We start from the raw sequence: 19,982 nt of genomic DNA, 5'->3' as shown, positions 1-19,982 counted from the left end.
ATCCCTGGGAACCAGAAAAACCTACACGCTCAGTACCTACCCCCAGGAAGGCCCTCAGACCCATCAAGGAACCGGAGAGAGTGTGGATCCAGAAAACAGAAGCTCCCCTGCATCGTGGGCCTCAGTGTTTTGACTGTGGGGAGTGGGGCCACATCGCCCGAGCCTGTTCCCGGAAGAAAGTAGACGAGCCCATGGATGTCAGCTATGTCCCTAGGAACCTTATGTAAACAGAAGAGATGGGGACCTGTTTCTATGTAAGTCTCAGCATTAATGATTTTCCCATAATGGCCCTCTGTCAGGGTACAGACAGGTTACTCACTAACCTTAGAAGCCGGATACAGCAGTAGCGATCTCTGTAGCTTAGTTACCCTAGCCCCACGATGGAATTGCCTAAGAGCAACCAAATACTGCTCAACAGGCAACTCCACCACCGGGGAAAAGAAAACAGGGAGTGGGAAGAAAAGATGTGGCTGCACGACTCCCTCCGAAAGGCTGGCCTAGAGTTGGTAGCTTCACTCAGGCTGTCTAACCCCGTGTCACTGCAGGAAGAGAAAGAACACACCACGTTGTAGTATCCTCTCTATACATATATATAATGCGTAGAAACATATATATAGATATAGGGTTAAAGCAGTGAACACTTACATGTGTACAACAAATGTCCTTTTATGTTGCAGCCCAAACAAAAATAATTAGCCCTGGTATTCCCAATGTTCCTGTAGCCCCATGCACAGGTACTTATCTCAGTGGGTGTTCTCACAGAAGTTCTCTGTGCTCTTGGCAGCAGGGTAGGATCCACGGGTGTCGCTCTCCGAGCCTTTCAAGCAGCTCCAAGCGTCAGGAAACTGTGACGGAGCGGCAAACAATAATAATCTTCACAAGTCGGTGTCGCTCTCCAAGCCTTTCATGCGGCTCCAAGCGTCAAGGAATACTAGGTCTCGGCGGTTAACAAATAACAAGCTTTCACGCAAGAGATGCCGAGATAGGTGTCCTCGCGGCAGCTATGCGCGCGTACGCTCACTTCACGATGTTCTCCAGTGCAATGCTCTGAGACGTAGGTCAGCGCTTCAGTGCGGTGCCGTCGGGTCAAAGCTCCCGGGAATCCTCCTCCGTCGCAGTGAAAATAAGTCAAGTGTCTTAGACACGCACTCTAGCGCGTTTCACACGATCACCAATGCGTGTGAGTCTGTGATGCTGAGCCGCACTCCAGCACGGCGATGCAGGTTAACGATCTCCGTGAGTTCTAGGAGACTCGTCAGACACCAGGCAATTCAAGATTGACAAGCACCTGATCTTAATCCGTTGGAGCTCTTATAGCAGTTGCAGGGAGGGCTTCCGCTAGGTTCCTAGGAATTATAGGTATTGAAGTCCTTACACACGTAACCACCTTAATCTAGGTACATCGTATGCCCAGCGGGGGTACGCATTAGCGCCGATGTCTGACAGAACCCCCTACCAAGGACCGGCGCCACGACGATCCGCCAGGTTTAGAAGGATAGTTCGTGTGGAAGCATCGGAGCAGGCCAGGGCAATGCAGATTGGATGCCGGCTCCCACGACCAGTCCTCGGGACCATACCCTTTCCAATCGATAAGGTAATGCACCCTTCCCCTGACACGTTTGGAATCGAGCACTTCTCTGACTTCGTACTCCTTCCCGCCATCTATAACCAGGGGCTGAGGTTTCGGGAGTAATCTAGTGTGAGGGAGGCATGGCCGCAACAGAGATACATGGAATACAGGGTGTATGTGCCAGGAGGAGGGGAGTGACAGCTTCATCGCTACTGGGTTCACCACACTTATAATGAGATAGGGACCCACAAATTTAGGTTTAAGACGCATATTCCCTCTTCATCTCAGGTGTTTCGTATCCAGCCACACTCTATCGCCTAGGCTATAGGAAGGCCCTGGGGATCGCTTTCTATCAGCAAAGTGTTTGTCTCGCTCCTGTGCTGTAGCCAGTTGCCCTCTTGCTGTTTGCAATACTCTCCTCAAGTGTGCATGGTGTTCTTGAATGGTAGGGTGTTTGGTGTGTACAGGCCACTCAAAGGTTAACATGTTTGGATGGTAACCTGTTAAACAAAAGAAGGGGGAACAACCCAGAGAGGAGTGTTCGGCGTTGTTATAGACGAACTCAGCCATCCACAGAAGCGTACTCCATTCCTCCTCATCGAGCAACGTGAAGCACCTGAGGTATTGCTCCAATGTCTGGTTCAGCCTTTCTGTTTTACCATCCGTCTGCGGGTGGCAGCTAGTGGAGAGACGGGCTTCCACCTTCATCACGTCACACAGAGCCCTCCAGAATCGCGAAGTGAATTGCATTCCCCTATCGGTAATGATAACCGCTGAAATTCCATGAGTTCGCACTACGTGTGGCAGGAACGTTTGGGCCAATCCTACGGCGGAAGGTAGCTTCTCCATGACGATGAAGTGACCCATCTTGGTTAAATGGTCTATTACAACCAAAATGGTGTTCTTACCCAGACTGGGGGTCATGTCTACTATAAAGCCCATAGACAGTGTGTGCCAAGGAGCCAGAGGGATAGGAATGGGTTGGACCAGTCTGCTTGGTCTCTTGTACTGTGCCTTTCCTTGGGTACATATGGCACACTCTGACACATAAGCCGCGGTGTCTGCTCGTAACGTGGCCCACCAGAAGTGACGCCTCATCGCCTGTGTAGTTTTTTGTATCCCCAGATGGCCACCCAGTGTGGAATCGTGAACCCATCGCAGAGCTTGTTGTCGTAGTGACTCGGTTGGTAGGTACAATCGTTTATCCTGATACAAAAGGTGATGCAGGGATGAACGGCGTTGAGGGTCTTCAGCCACCCAAGCTAGCTCATTTGTCTTTGTGGTTTGGTTCCTCACTTCTTCTAGGAAGTTGTGCGTAGCCGCTGACGCCTGCAGCCCTTCCGGAAAGGAGGCGTTCTTCAGAATGAGTGGGTTATCCTCGTCTGGCGCCGGACGTACATCGAGGCGGAGCTGTGTCCCGGACAGAGCGTCAGCCTTTCCATTTTATGGCCCTGGGCGATACTTGATCACAAAGTCGTAATCAGAGAAGAATAACGACCAACGAAGTTGTCTGGGGGTCAAGGCTCTGGCGGTCTTCAAGAACAGCAGGTTCCGATGGTCTGTATAGATCTCCACGGTGTGCCTCGCCCCCAACAGGTAATACCTCCATTCTTCACACCCTCTTTTTATAGCCAGGAGCTCCTTATCCGTAATGCTATAGTTCACCTCAAAGGACGACAGTTTCTTGGAAAAGAAGGCAACGGGATGCATTTGTCCCGTATCGGGGTGTCGTTGAGATAGAATGCCCCCTATTGCGTAGTGGGAAGCGTCCGTTTCTACCACAAACGGACGAGTGCCGTCAGGATGTCTCAGCAAGGGGGGCCATCGTGAAGCAGGTCTTTAATGTCTGGAAGGCCAATTCAGCGGAGTCAGTCCAGAGAAAGGTCGCTCCTTTCCGTGGGAGATGGGTCAGGGGTTATATTATGCTGGAGAAGTTCTTTATAAAGCGCCAATAGAAATTTGCGAAGCCTAGGAAGCTCTGCAAGGCCTTTACACTGGAGGGAGATTCCCACTGGGTGATGGCTCGTGTTTTCTTGTTGTCCATACATAAGCCGTCGGGTCCTATGACATATCCCAAAAACTCTACCTCTGAGGCGTGAAATAGGCACTTCTCCAGCTTGGCATAGAGTGCGTACTTCTGCAAGCGCTCCATTACAGCAGAAACGTGCTGAACATGTTCTTCCATGGAGGCGGAGTAAACCAGTATATCGTCTATATATACTATGCACGATACATCCAATAGGCCCCTCAATACTTTGTCCATGAAGAACTGGAATGCGGCGGGGGCGTTACAGAGACCAAAGGGCAAGACCCTATACTCATACAACCCAAACTTAGTCCTGAAGGCGATTTTCCACTCGTCTCCTCGTCGTACTCTTACCAAATGATAGGCACCCTGGAGGTCCAGTTTGGTGAACACCTTAGCTGTTATTAACTGGTCCAAGAGAACAGGGATCAAGGGCAGAGGATATCTATTTTTTATGGTCACTCTGTTTATTGCCCTGTAGTCTATGCAGGCCCTTAAGCCACCCTCCTTCTTCGGTATGAAAAAGATCGGAGAGAAGGCAGGTGAAGAGGAAGGACGTATGAACCAGAGGAAAGCATTTCATCAAGGTATTGCTGTAGATACGTTGTCTCAGCCTCCGTGAGGGCATATATTCTGCTGCATGGTATGCTGGCTCCTGCCTCCAGTTCGATTACACAATCATAGTCTCTATGTGGGGGCAGTCTTCCTGCTTCTTGCTTATTGAAGATGGCATGGAACCGTTCGTAAACAACCGGTAACGCCGAAGCATAACACACGAATCGCTCACTGTAGACACTAGCGAGCTGACCCGCAGAACTAATCTCAGTGTGTGTGATTCTTGCTTTCTCCACTGTGCAGTGTTCTTGGCAGAAGGAAGAGTTCATGGAGACGGTACGTGCTGCCCATCGTACCAAAGGGTCATGAAGCGTTAGCCAGGGCATTCCCAATATAAGCTTGAAGTGAGGGGTGTCGATCATATCAAACTGTATGTACTCGAAGTGGCTCACACCAACTTGCATCAATATAGGCCTTGTGTGGAAACGCACATCCACTGCCTTCACCTTTTCTGGCGTCTCTTTTTGTTCGCAAGGGATACTAAGTTCTTTGGCATACTGCTGATCAATAATGTTGCCTGTGGCTCCAGAATCGAACAGGGCATGGACCACCACCGATATGTTGTTGGGCAAGTCCAACAAAACGCACACGTTCATGTGAGCTACAGAGGTTTGTATTGTATTGGCCGCTGCCGGGAAGACCTCTTTATCACTAGGCCCCAAACAAGGGGTCTCTGTCTTATTTGGGCGTGTCATTTTTCCTGATCCTCAGAGGTATGATCCACAACCGACAGGTTCTTAGGTCCTGGGCTTCCTTGATTCGCGGTCTTCGTTTTGCTTCTGCAGTCTCTAATGAAGTGGCCTGGTTTCCCACAATATTAGCAGAGCTTCTGGCTTCTCCTTTTTTCTCTTTCGGCTTGACTAAGGGGCCCTCTGATTCCACCGATATGCATGGGCTCGGTCCCTTCGTTGTGGGACGGTTGATTGTCTTGTGCTGGTCGTAAACGTAGAGGAAGGAACCTGGTGTCGATTCGGTGCTTGTCCCCTTTCCTTTCCTGAAGTCGATGATCCAACTGTACTGTTAGATCAATTAGCTCATCACAGGTTGCAGGCATCTGTACCACTTGGCCAATACATCCTTAAGCTCGCCTCTCAAGCCCTGGTAGAACAATGATGTTCTTTTCTCCATTGGCCAGTCGGTTTCCACCAGTAGTCTGTTAAAAAAGGTTATATAGGTGAGTAGATCCTGTGAACCTTGTTTAAGAGAAAGGAGTTCCTTATCCAGAGACAGCTGATGTGCCTTACGGTCGAACAACCTGCGCATCTCGACACAGAAGTTCGGAAAGTTATACAGAACGGGGTAATCTCGTTCTATCAGGGGGAAGGACCAGCTAACGGCGTTGCCTCCTAAGTAGGACATTACAAAGGCTTTTTGGCTTGACAGTTAGGGAACACGGTTGGCTTACATAGGAAATGTAATCTACATTGTCCCATAAAGATACCATATTTCTTCGGATCCCCGAAGAACCATTCAGGAGGGGCGAGGGGTAACTGCATAGGTTGGATGACCTGTATCGATGAAGGGCCAGAATGAACGGGTGTGGAGAAAGAGGTATGTGGGAAGACCCCAGTGCCTGGTTGACCCCCTCCAGAAGCCTGGGTTCCCCACTCAGCTACAGGTGCCTGTGACTTAGGTGGAGGAGGTAGGGTCCAATCTTTGATGTAGGAGCCCCCCTTCGGCTCTGCCGGATTCTGACGTGACAGACATGCCACCTCTCTCCTCATGGTGCCCATTTCGTTCTTAAGTTCCAAGTTCTCCCCCCTGAAGGCATCCACCTCCACCCTTAGCACGGTTAAGGTTTCCAACACCGTGGCGAGGACGGTATTAGTATCCATCGCTCAGGCTGTAGTTATCCGTGGGCTTGTCAATCTGTCAGGGTACAGACAGGTTCTCACTAACCTTAGAAGCTGGATACAGCAGGAGCGATCTCTGTAGCTTAGTTACCCTATCCCCACGATGGAATCGCCTAAGAGCAACCAAATACCACTCAACAGACAACTCCACCACCGGGGAAAAGGGAAAAGAAAACAGGGAGTGGGAAGAAAAGATGTGGCTGCACGACTCCCTCCGAAAGGCTGGCCTAGAGTTGGTAGCTTCACTCAGGCTGTCTAACCACGTGTCACTGCAGGAAGAGAAAGAACACACCACGCTGTAGTATCCTCTCTATACATATATATAATGCGTAGAAACATATATATAGATATAGCGTTAAAGCAGTGAACACTTACATGTGTTTAACAAATGTCCTTTTCTGTTGCAGCCCAAACTAAAATAATTAGCCCTGGTATTCCCAATGTTCCTGTAGCCCCATGCAGAGGTACTTATCTCAGTGGGTGTTCTCACAGAAGTTCTCTGTGCTCTTGGCAGCAGGGTAGGATCCACAGGCGTCGTTCTCCGAGCCTTTCAAGCGGCTCCAAGCGGCAGGAAACTGTGACGGAGCGGCAAACAATAATAATCTTCAGAAGTCGGTGTCGCTCTCCGAGCCTTTCATGCGGCTCCAAGCATCAAGGAATACTAGGTCTCGGCGGTTAACAAATAACAAGCTTTCACGCAAGAGATGCTGAGATAGGTGTCCTCGCGGCAGCTATGCGCGCTTACGCTCACTTCACGACGGTCTCCAGCGCAATGCTCTGAGACGTAGCTCAGTGCTTCAGTGAGGTGCAGTCGGGTCAAAGCTCCCAGGAATCCTCCTCCGTCGCGGTGAAAATAAGTTGAGTGTCTTAGACGTGCACTCTAGTGCGTTTCACACGATCAACGATGCGTGAGTCTGTGATGCTGAGCCGTGCTCCAGCACGGCGATGCAGGCTAACGATCTCTGCGAGTTCTAGGAGACTCGTCAGACGCCAGGCAATTCAAGATTGACAAGCACCTGATCTTAATCCGTTGGAGCTTTTATAGCAGCCGCAGAAAGGGCTTCCGCTAGGTTCCTAGGAATTATGGGAATTGAAGTCCTTACACACGTAACCACCTTAATCTAGGTACATCATATGCCCAGCAGGGGTACGCATTAGCGCCGATGTCTGACACCCTCCTTGATTCAGGGTGTCGCCAGTCTGTGATTAAGGGTGGGCTAGACAGACCTGAGCACCTGGTCCCGGGGGAAAACAAGTCCTGATACGCTGTGTACACGGGGATGTCCGTCCCTATCCCACAACCCGTATACCCCTCCAATGCCCTGGGGTTCCCTCTCGCTAGTCACAGTGGGTGTTCTCTCAACCCTACCCGAGGATCTCATGCTCGGTACAAATAACCCCAACTTCCTGTCCCTGTTTTCCGACCTGATAAAGAAAAAAACCCCTGCTGGACCTAACCCCAAAACCACCATACCCAAGGCCCTAATAAGCAAAAACTGCATATCAATATAAAACTGATTGTAAGCAGAGATAGATTCGTGCAAAATAGAGGTATATTTAATTCTGTCAAAACATTAAATCCAGACAAAGTATTCTAACAACATAGTTTCAAAAACAAAAAGCCATGCAGACACCCTTGTTTTTTCATAAGCTAGACAATTAAAGATTAAATTGTGAGGGGTGTCTTGGGTTCTGTAGTCTTGATCCAAAATGCGCAACAGCCGACACGTGTTTCGTCACATCCGTGACTTTCTCAAGGCAGTAAAGGGATCCCATATTTTATACACAGTAAAGGAAAGGGGTATACAGGCTTTAGCAGAATGTCTTGCATATAGAGATGCTACTTTTTATGAACACACTCAGATGTTACTAGATCTTATACGTTTAACCTTGGAGAATAATGTATTCTTACATCAGGATACTTGGTACAGACAAGATATAGGAGTTGCTATGGGATCAAAATTTTCACCGTCCTATGCCAATCTTTATATGGGTGTCTTTGAACAACAACACCTATGGAAAATGTCGGACACTAGGCTTACTGAACACATAATGTATTGGGGCCGTTACATAGATGATATTTTTATCATCTGGTCGGGCTGTGAATCATGTTTTTTGGACCTGTTTAAACATCTCAATAATAACTAATATAACCTAGAATCTACCTACAAGATCAGTAAATCAGAAATAGAATTCCTTGATGTAATTCTGTATACAAAAGCAAATAAGATTGTATTTAGACTGTTTAGAAAACCTACAGCGTGTAACTCTGTGTTACATGCAAGTAGTGCTCATCCCAAGTCCCAAATAAATGCAATTCCCTATGGGGAGATGACGAGACTTAAAAGGATTTGTAGTGAAGACTCAGTTTTCCATATGGAACTGGAAAATTTGGAGGCTAGATTTATGAGTAGAGGTTATTCCAAAGCAACATTAGATTGTGCAAGGAATAAAATACAGAAGAAAACAAGGTCTTGCCTATTAAAATCAGACAACAAGGGCAGACGAAATACTAAAGAACGTAAAATTGCTTTAGTGACAGACTACAACACACACAGCCACCAAATTTATAATATTTTTCTGAAACATTGGCATATTCTAAAATTGGACAAAACAGTAGAAAAATACATCGCCCAAAAACCAACAGTATTACATAGAAGAGGCACTACGTTGAGGGTACTCTTAAGTCCCAGTTACCTGCCCTCCAAAAAACAAGGAACCACTTGGTTTCTGCCCAAACCTTTGGGCTTTTTCAAATGTACTGGTTGTAGTATCTGCCACTTTGCAGAAAATAAGATCTTTACTTTCCAATACAATACGGCTATCAAATACAACATTAAACAATTCATTAACTGCAATACCAACTATGTAGTCTACTGCATCATTTGTTGTTGCGGACTTATATATGTAGGCAGTACTATTCGTCCCCTAAAAGAGAGGATACAGGAACACATAAGGGCAGTCAGGAACAACATATGCAGTTACCCTTTTGCCGTCCATTTCAATCAAAGTCATACTTTGGATGATATCAGAAAAATAAGGTTTCATGGAATTGTACATATACAGAGTGGCCCTCGAGGGGCAGACAGAACATCAATATTGAGAAGAACAGAGACACAGTGGATTATTAAATTGCCGGCCGTGGAGTTGGGGCTCAATTTTGATAAAGAACTGCATGTTTTTCTAAAATGATGAAAACCATAACCTGTGTTTCTGTGTTTACATGGCATACTGTATCATACATGATAAATATATAAATACCATTTGCCATTTCTCTACATCTGGTAGTGAAAGAAAACTGTACAATAGCATCGGAGATTATTTGAGATTATTGTCTACAATGGTTGAAGTGTTTTGTATTTTAACTATGTTCCCTCTTCTGATTATCTCCTGTCCTTTATATCTAAAATTGGTGTTGGTACTTGCTTTCAGGCACATAACTATTTGGGGTCTAGAATTGTCTCTCCGAGTTTCGGTCGTATTGGTGGATGTACTTATACAATCATACCTACAGTACTAATTTCCTAATGTAGGTATACACCCAACTGGAGTGAATTAGATTTATAACTCATTCTCTTATTCAACTTTGTACATGATTAATAATCTAAATCGTCACGATTTTATTAACAGTGACGATAGATTACAAGAATTCTTAACTGTGGACTTTGCGCATGAATTTTTAATTAATACCGTAACTATTTTATCAACAGTGATGATAGATTACACTAATTCTTAACTGAGGAAAACAACCAAAACTTTAATTGGTTGCGGTTCCTGTACCTATAAATACGTTTATCCTTTCAATACGTGCAATTCATTTTATCCATTCAAATATGACTGCGAGTCATAGCCTGACTTGACGTTTCAGATTGAGAGTCTTGAAGATAGAAAGAGGACTCTATCTCCACTCGCTGCCGGAAGTGACAACTTCCGACTTGACTCATGCAGTACAATAGAGGTTAGTGATTTTCTAACCTTCTCTCAACATGCGAAGAAGCTGAAATCCACGTCGCGGGACTCTAGAAATCCTATGCGGTGAGTTACATGGGTTACCATGCGGAGGCACCCTACTCGTAATTTTATCATATGTTCACAAACAATTTTGTTGAACATGTTAAACACTAACTTATATGGGGGCAGACTAGCCTTTCGCACTTTGCTTTATAAAAGTAATTTATGCTTCTCATTGAGATGAGGGCCCCCATTAGGGCTTTCATGCATAACAAAAAAAAAGGTTTTGGCAATTCCGCACTAGCTAAGATTAATATCTGTGTATCGAAGCTAGTAACGTGTCCCTTTGACTTATGGAACAATACCTCCGTTGTACGCAGCTTATTGGCAGCTATTTTTTGGGCCGCCATTTAACTAGTCTTTAAATATTTCTGTTATTAGCAAGCCGTACTTTTGTGCTTTTGATCTGTTTGTTCTATAACGTGAAGCTAATTATATATTATTTTTATAATACAAATAATTGCTGATTCATACGTTTCGTCCACAGGGGCCTATCACAGCCCATATGGGGGTTTTAAAGGTCAAGTTCGTTCTACAAAAATAACCTAAATCCCAAGGCTCTGTTGTGAAACAGACCCTTCCAAATGAAAATTCCAAAATAGGGATGTAGTCTTTTGTGCAACTTGGATGACCAAGTTAGGAGAAATACATAGATTCTTCCTAACTGAATACATTGAAAACATCAAGTAAGTCTGGGTCGTTACACTACCACATAATGAATAGTGAGATAGCCTTCTCTAGTCAACCTTTACATTGTCTGTCTCTTTTGTTTAACAGGATTCTTTCTCAAATATACCCGTTGAAGTAGTAATCAGGTGGCCGATCGGACTTCGAGGTCATAAGTTAGACAAACTTTGCCTTCATAATTGAGATTTGAGAAGTGAGCTGCGTCTGTTTTTAACCTTGATTACAACTTGGACCCAGATAGGGTTAGAACTGCTCACTTAAACTTTTCTGTTTCTCTGTTTTGGACACTTACATTATAGAACATCGCTTGTTAAGTGGTCATCCTCAGCTTCAACTATCTACTTACAGACATCAATAAGTCGTTGATAACACCACCTTTAGTTATAAGGTCAGTGTTCTATGATCCCAATCACTTTGGATTCTGAGCACAATATTTATTTCTCACTAAGGGTCTCTTTTTGCTTGTTAATATATCACGTGGCAGTGGGTCTAAATTTCGTTATTCTTTCTCTAAAATTCTTTTTCTAAAATGTTTACCTACTTTTCTTAAATCTTCCGGATCTCTTTATCTAGAGGTTATAGACACTTGTGTGGTCTTCACTTTTTCTTTTCCTTTTGTTAAAATTCAGGTCTCTTGCTCGCTCTCATCTCAAAAACGTTTTTTAGCATAAACTTTTTTAGTACAATAGTCACTTTTTGTGAACTCTATGTAAGTGACATTTTGTATAGAACCTACGCCCACACAAAGAAATATTGCCAAGAGTGCCCCGTATGTCAAAAGAAGAACCCGTACAGCCTTTGCCAATCATAGGGAAGCCCTTTGAAAGGGTAGGGATGGATCTCATTGGCCCCCTACCAAAGTCCACCAAAGGGTTCCAATATGTCCTGGTCCTAGTAGACTATTGTACCCGTTTTCCCAGGATCTTCCCTCTTAGGGCCCCGACTACTGCCAACATAGCGGACAAACTACTGGAGTACATCTTGCATGTTGTATTTCCTCGCCAGATCCTTACAGATCAGGGCACCCCATTTGTGACCCGACTCATGACGCAGGTATGCAAACTGCTGGATGTGAACTATATCAAGACCTCAGTTTACCATCCCCAGACCAACGGGGTGGTTGAGAGGTACAACAAAAATAACTATTAGACACGCTAGATCCCTTCGCTCCCCTATTTTCCGATCTCCCAGGCAGGATCACCCTGGCCGAATACCACATAGAAACCCCTGGGAAAGTAGTCCGACAACGACCCAACAAGATCCCAGCCGCTAGAAGAGAGGCAATGTCTGACGAGGTCAGGAAGATGTTACAAATGGGAGTGATTCATCCGTCTCAAAGTGACATCATCATGGTGCCTAAACCTGATGGATCGGTTCGATTTTGTATTGACTTTCGCCAAGTGAACGCAATTCCCAAACTGGACGCCTACCCCCTTCCCTGTGTAGACGAGCTTATAGAACAACTCTGAGTCGCCAGTTACATATCCACCCTAGGGCTACTGGCAGGTGCCCCTCCGATGTTCTGACGAGGTAAAGACCACCTTCTCCACTCCCAACGGTCTTTTTGAATTCCCGGTCTTACCCTTTGGCCTGCACGGGGCCCCCGCAACATTCCAAAGACTAATGAATTGAGTGCTGCAACCCTACCAGGCGTTTTCGTCAGCATACCTGGACAACATTGTGATTTGCAGTCCCACCTGTGAAACAAATCTAGAGCACTGCCGTCCGGTATTCTAAGAACTACGGAAAGCCGTCCTACACATAAACGCGAAGAAGTCTCGAATGGGGTTTCAAAAAGTGAGAAACCTTGGCTATCTGTTAGGGAACGGGTGCATAGAGCCCAAGAAAGAAGAGATCCAAACCATCACCAAGACACCTAGACCCACCACTAAGAAAGAAGTTAGGGCATTCCTGGGTCTTTTAGGCTACTATAGGAGGTTCATCCCTCAGTTCTCAGAAATAGCTGTCCCCCTTTTGGATCTTTTGAAAAAGGACCCCCCCCCCCCCCCCAAATATGCCATAGCTTCCCCTTCCCCCTCTGTCTTAGAGGTCTTCCACAGACTAAAAACAGCAATCACCAGCAGCCCTCTCTTGGTGTACCCGGACTACAGTCGTCCCTTTATTCTACAGACAGACGCCTCTGAAGTAGGTCTGGGTGCATTCCTGTCACAAATTACAAGGGACGGTTCAGAAAGACCCTTTCTGTTCCTCAGCCGGAAGCTCTTCCCCGTGAACAGAATTATCCGGTGGTGGAAAAGGAATGCCTGGCGATTAAATAGGCCATCAAAAAGCTCAGGTATTACCTAGAGGGGAGTCGTTTTTCCCTGTATACTGATCATGCTCCCCTGGTCTGGATGAGCAGGAACAAAGGCAACAACCCACGCGTGATGCGTTGGGTCCTGTCCCTCAAGCCCTTTGCGGTCCGGCACCAAAAGGGGGTTCTGAATGCCAATGCTGACTTTCTTTCCCGGTTTCCCATCATCCCCAAATGGGAAGATTCTGGGGGAGGGGTATGTCGGGATCCTCCCTCGGTCCCCAAACGTACCTGTCTACCTGATGGAACCCCCCCTTTTTCTCCCCTCCAGCTGCCGGAATCGGAGGTGTCTTCCTGGGCTGGAGGCTTCCTGCGCCTCGCATGTCTGGCCATTTAATGTTCCGAACGAGGAGGATGCCGACCCCGCCCCTTGGAGGTGGGACCACGGAGCGTCTTCGGGAGATAAGAGACCTGGAGCCTATGAGGAGGGATTCGAGACCCGGAAGGAGGAAGACGGACGAGCACATCGGGAACCGGAGAACAAGAGAGCAGCACGAAAAAAGGAGAAACACCACCGAAGAACTCGCGGACGAAGAGCCAGGAGGCCAACGGCTCCACGCAGCGCCCCGCCACGTTCTCGGAGGAACGTGGCTAGAACAGGTGTGCGACAGATTCAGGGGATCTGGGAGGCTGTGTTACTGGGAGACGGGAGAGAGCAGGGGAAATAGCCCTCCTGTAGGAAGACCTTGAGGTTAACGCGCTTTGTAAAACCCCATCCACTCTGGTGATGGCCCCTTCTCCCACACCTTCCTAGGTACAGACCGGATGTTGCCTCCCCTCACACCCTCCCTTGTCACTGTTCAGAACAATGGTAGCACTAATCCGAGTGCACCTTCTTGTTTTCTTGCCCCTTCTACATCGGAGTAACCGCCCTACCTCATTCCAGCGAAGACGCCAAGGAGGAGAAGCCCCATCCGCCTGAAGACGACGTCACCTGGAGGACCTTATGTTCTTGTTTCTTTTGCCCCCTTAATAAAAACCCTTGACTCAACCTACCTGGTGTCACGTCTCTGCCTGCCCCTTGTGACAGAATCCTATGGTGGTTACTGTGCCGTCTGTGGATCGTTGAGTCAAGACCACTCCCAAGCCCTTCTCACTGGCATCTGTCATCAAAATGCTGGGAGCATGGCTGTCGAAACCTTGCAGGGGTGCAGCCTCACAAATGTCCTTTTTGATAATCTCAAATTCGAAGTCTGCATCCGATGTCCAGCTGAACGCGGTCTTTTCCTTTAGTAGCTGACGCAGCATGTGTGTCTTGGTCGCAAAGTTCTTGAAGAATTTGCTATAGAATTCCGCTAACCCCAGGAAGGAGCGAACTTTGTCTTTGGTCTGTGGTCTGGGCGCTGATTTGATGGCTTCCACGTTTGCTTTCTTGGGAGAGATCCCGTTTTCGCAGATCTTGTGCCCCAGGTAGGTAATGGATCGTAGGCCAAACTTGCGGTTCTACCATGAGACCGTGCACCAAGAGTGTCTGTAAGACGGGGGGCGTGGCCAGCGACATGGCAGACTAAGACGTGCTTCGCGACAGCTCCGGCAGAGCTGCTCTGAATCCGGCGATCTACATGAATCTGGCAGTCCGCTGGAAACGGGACTCACATGCTCCGGGACCGGAGGCGCTCACGGAGGCGAGGGGAAGACCCGCGGAACGCAACGACGCCGGATCCAGCGAGGTGCCACCTGAGGGTCGAGCGAGGCCAGGCGGCGGCAAGATGGCGGCGGCCCCTGAGACTTAGGGGACGACGTGGCGGCTGGACGGAGGGCGGCGCCGAAAAGCGAGAGGCCGCCTGGGTGCCCCGAATGGACTGGCTGGGGCTCGCCTAACGCTGGTAGGAGGTGACGGGCTGGAGCGGGGGAGCTGGGACGCGTGTCGCCTCCCCTCGGTGCTCCGGCGAGACCCAGACTTCGTCCGCACCGGTATACGGCTGCGGGGGGACACAGCCGGCCAGGGAGGTGCGGGGCAATCCATCCGTACGGCGCACCATCGTCCCACAACAGACGCCGCAGGCGCGACGCCCTTGGAGCTGCACGGGCGGGGCCACACGGAGGGACATCCGGCCTTACGGTCTTCTGAGGCTGCGGCCGCCGGAGGGGCCGCGAACCGGAGGAGCGGGCCTTGGTAGGCCCTGGGCGCATCTCTGCCAGGCCGGGGGCGGTGTAGCTGGACTGGGCCCCTGCTTCCCCTCCCTCCCACCCCCCCCCTGGGCGGAGTAGCCACTGCGGCAAGACCCTGCGGGGACGGGAGACGACGGCGCAGCCCCCCCAGGAGTTAGAGGCGGAGGGCTGACTGGGGCCCCGTCGGGGACCTGATCTCGAGGCCGGACATGGGGAAGAAGGCCCCGCCGGAGAAGCCTGCCCGGCAGGGGACCATGGACGACTATACTCGCACTCGGACACAGACGGGGGCGCCGCCTCTCCCCCCCGCTACACGATCTGACACGGAACTGCTGATGGAGGCCATACAAGCCTCCAGGACGGACATTCATGAGTCAAGGGCGGCGCTGGAGGTCATGATCGGTGAGGTGGGCTCTGAAGTCACGCTACTGAGGCAGGACTTCCGCAACCTGTCGGAGAGGGTGCAGACGGCCGAAACCAGGATCAGTGAGGCCGAGGATACCATCACCCATCTCCGTAGAGATGTGGCGGAACTGCAGGCATCGCACCGACAACTGCTCTGGAAGGTGGACGATGCGGAAAACAGGGTGAGACGAAACAACCTCCGATTTGTGGGCTTTAGGGAAGGCATTGAGGGATCGGACATGGCGCTGTTTCTCCGAACCTGGCTGATGAACACGTTCCCACAGGCCCCATTCTCGAACTGCTTTGTGATTGAAAGGGCACATAGGGCGCTCTTGGTGAAGCCGCCGGTGGGCGCGCGACCGTGTCCCGTCATTGCCCGGTTCCTCAATTTTGCAGACAGGGATCTGATCCTGCGGGAGGCCCGGAAGAAGGGGGCGCTCCGACTAGAAAATACGAACATTATGATCTTCCCGGACTATAGTCAGGAAGTGCAAAAACAGAGGAGAGCCTTTGACGCGGTCAAAGCGAAACTAAGAGATCTCCGCCTAACCTACATGTTGCTCTTCCCGGCGAAGCTAAAGGTAATATATGATGGCGGTACGCATTTCTTCACCCATCCGGAGGAGGCCTGGCAGTGGCTGGAGGCACGACCAACGACGAGCCGCCGGACCGCCGATCGGGAGGAAGGCCGGGAGCGACCATATGGCAGTGGCGCACGACCGAAGGAGCTGGCAATAAGGCAGACTCGGGGACAGTCGGGGCGGGGAACGGGGAAGAGGCAGCGTAAGACGCCCTGCTCAGAAGGTGGCTCGCCGCGACGTCAAAAGAGGGACTCCCTTTCACCCGGAGGGACTAGAGTGCCGGGATCTCGCTTTAGCTGCCTGGCGGGTAGTGGCAGTTCGGAGGAGGACGATGGGGAGACGGCACACGGGTCAGGAAAGGGAGGGACGGCGCAGAGTTCCATACACCCGCTGGAAGTAGCGATCCGGGATCTAGAGCGGGACGCACCCGATCCTACGGAGGAGCGGAGGCCCGATACCCAAGACTCCCACTCCTGAGAGAGACTGGACTGGACAATCTTGAATGCAGCTTGCCTGATGGAGCACGCAAGTGGTCACATACCCTCCCCCCCTTTTTTTGTTTCATATTCTTTGTTAGTCTTCTCATTTGGTCGTTAATGTATGGTGCCCCCGGGTTGGGCAGACTGGGACTGTTCTCGTGTTGTTCACATAGAGGGCACCTGATAGGTTAACGACGGGTGGGATAGAGAGGGAGGGTGACAGGCCTACTCCGCCAGCAGTCCTGTGTTTGTGGAGAATGGGACTGGTGGGGGGGGAGGTGGGGAGGGGGTGGGAGCGGGGGAGTGTTGGGGGTTTCCAGTTTGGGGATGTTGGGGGATGGGAGGGGGGGACGGGACAGTTGGGGCTGGTTGGGTGGGGAAGGGGTGGGGACGGGTCACTACAGGTACGCTCGACACAACACGGGGCTTGACCTCAGTGGGGTCCCCCCACAGAAGTCCAAACAGATGGAGATGCAATGCCAGACACACAGGTAACACAGGGAGTAGCCGGGGAAGGATTCTCGATCCTAACGTGGAACGTCAACGGGCTTGGTAGTAAAATTAAGAGAGGCCTGATAAACGCATACCTTAAGACGGCAGGCCCAGACGTAGCGTTATTGCAGGAAACACACCTTATGGGGACTAAATGTGGATTCCTAGCTCGAGGTCAATACACGGTCCTAGCGCATGCGGGCTTTACCCAAGGTTCGAGAGGGGTGGCCATACTGATACGGAAAACACACCCGTTTAGAGTGACACAGACATGGACGGACTCACTGGGGACTTACGTGGGGGTCCGGGGAGTGTGGCGGCGGAAGGAATACACATTAGTGTCGGTCTATGCTCCACCTAAGCTACAGGCGTCCATATTAAAAGGAGTGGCGGAAATACTGCTTGCCACGTCAGACACGATGCAAGTGCTTGGGGGTGATTTTAACGATGTACTGGACCCGGCGCTGGACAGGACGGGAGATAGGGGGAGGGACCGGCCTCTGACGGCCCTCGCCGCCACGATGGAGACTCTAGGTCTGACAGACGTATGGCGCTGGTTACACCCGACACGGCGGGAGTACTCCTTTTTCTCAGGGGCCCAGAAGGTGTATTCCAGATTGGATTATATCTTCATGGCGCGACACATGTTAAATAGGGGGGTTCTAGCCGAATATAGAGCAAGGGGCTTGTCGGATCATTCTCCCCTTCTGGTGACAATGGCCCCCCGGGTACCGGGGCGGGGGCAGTGGCGAGTATCAGCATGGGACCTCCAGAACTCGAAGGTGCTGAAGGGCATCCGGGCAGATGTTAGAGTCTGCCTCGCCGAAAATGTAGGCTCGGTGTCGTCGCCGGTGACCCTCTGGGAATCCGTGAAGGCAGTCATGAGGGGTAGGGTCCAGGTTAGGATTGCGGAGGAAAATAGGGAACGGCAAAGAGAGCTACAGGCGCTGGAGAGTCAAGTACTTCAGTTGGACAGGGAATACCTCGCGGATCAGGCACGGGAGACACTGCGCCGGTTGCTTGACGTTCAGCGGCAGTATAGGGATTTGGCTACGGGAGAAGCCAAAAAGCAGGCGTTGGCGACACTCCACCGTTTGTATGACGTCGGGGATAAGTCAGGCAAGCTACTGGCGTGGCTCAGTAGAAAAGAGAGGGATGCGAGATGGGTAGAACAGGTGCGAGACGAAAGGGGGAATCTGGTCAATTCCGATGCACAGATCTCGGAAGCCTTTGCAGGGCACTTTCGGACATTCTATGCTGCTCGAGACCTGTGCTCGCAAGATGACGCGCTACAGTACATGGCGGATCTAGACCTACCGACGCTCGCGGATGGGGACATCAAAGAGCTGGAGGCCCCCCTTACGTTGGACGAGGTTAAAAAGGCGCTAGCCAGGCTGCGGGTAGGGAAAGCGCCGGGCCCGAACGGGTTCCCGGCGGAATTCTTTAAAAAAACGGCGGATCTGTTGGCTCGCCATCTGTTGGCCTTATTTGAGGGGGCACGAGGAGAGGGGCGCCTCCCCCCGGATCTCAGGCTGGCCACGATCGTTCCAATTTTCAAGGAGGGGAAACCGCCGGAGGAGTGCACGTCATATCACCCAATCTCACTGCTTAACACCGAGGTGAAATTACTGGCGACAGTGCTGGCCCTCCGGCTGAGAAGGGTGATCCCAGATTTGGTTCATCTGGATCAGACGGGCTTCCTCCCCAGCAGGGCGACGAGACTGAACCTGCGGCGATCGCACAACTGGCTGCAGGCGGTGAGTGGCCGACGGGACCCCCACTGGTTTCTCTCCTTAGACGCGGAAAAGGCGTTCGATGCGGTGCATTGGCCCTTCATGGAGGGAGTTCTGGGGCGAATGGGTTTCGGACCTGTCTTCCGCCAATGGGTGCGATTACTGTATATGGACCCGAGGGCACGGGTGAGGGTAAATGGGGTCACGTCGGGGGAATTCCCTATATGCAGGGGTACGCGGCAGGGATGCCCGCTGTCCCCCCTGCTCTTCACGTTGACGATAGAAGTGTTGGCGGCGCGGGTCAGACAACATCCGGGGATTCGGGGTTTTCGGAAAGGCCCGCTAGACGAACTGGAGGAAAAAATATCCCTCTATTAAGATGATGTCCTTCTTTATGTTACCCACCCCGACACGACGATCCCGATAATTTTCTCAGAGCTAGAACGGTATGGTGCCCACTCGGGTTATAGGGTGAACTGGCATAAGTCGGTGTTATATGCCCCGGAGGGGCGGGAGGACTGGCCCTGTCTCCCGGACAGGCTCCAGACGACGATGGATGGGTTTCAATATCTTGGAGTGTTTATCACACTGGACCGGACTGTCTCCTACGAAAGGAATGTTGGGAGGGTTCTGACTAACTTCGTGGAGGACGCACACAGATGGCGTCGGCTGCCGCTCACAATACTGGGGCGTGCAGCCATGTTTAAAATGATAACGCTGCCCAGGTTCCTGTATGCGTTTCAGAATGAATACTATCCGGTTCTTAGGTGGGTCTTTCGCGAGATTGACTCGGAAATACGTAGCTTTCTCTGGTTAGGTAGACAACCCAGGGTGGCGCTAAAGACCCTGCAGCGGCACCAATATAGTGGGGGGATCTCGCTTCCCAACATTGAGGCCTACTACTGGGCGGAACACCTGGTGTACATAAATGACTGGCTCCATGCCCCAGCAATGCACCCAACGTATGCTCTGGAGAGGCATGTCATGAGCGCCCACTCGTATCATTATTACTTATATGGTGGGAAGGGTACGGGAGGTTACTGACGGCCACTAAAATCACCTTGGCGATATGGAAAAGGGCGACCCGGGAGATTGGCTGGGACA

Source organism: Triturus cristatus, chromosome 5_2 (assembly GCF_964204655.1).
Source record: "Triturus cristatus chromosome 5_2, aTriCri1.1, whole genome shotgun sequence".
Taxonomy (NCBI): domain Eukaryota; kingdom Metazoa; phylum Chordata; class Amphibia; order Caudata; family Salamandridae; genus Triturus; species Triturus cristatus.
This window is presented reverse-complemented; position numbering follows the sequence as displayed.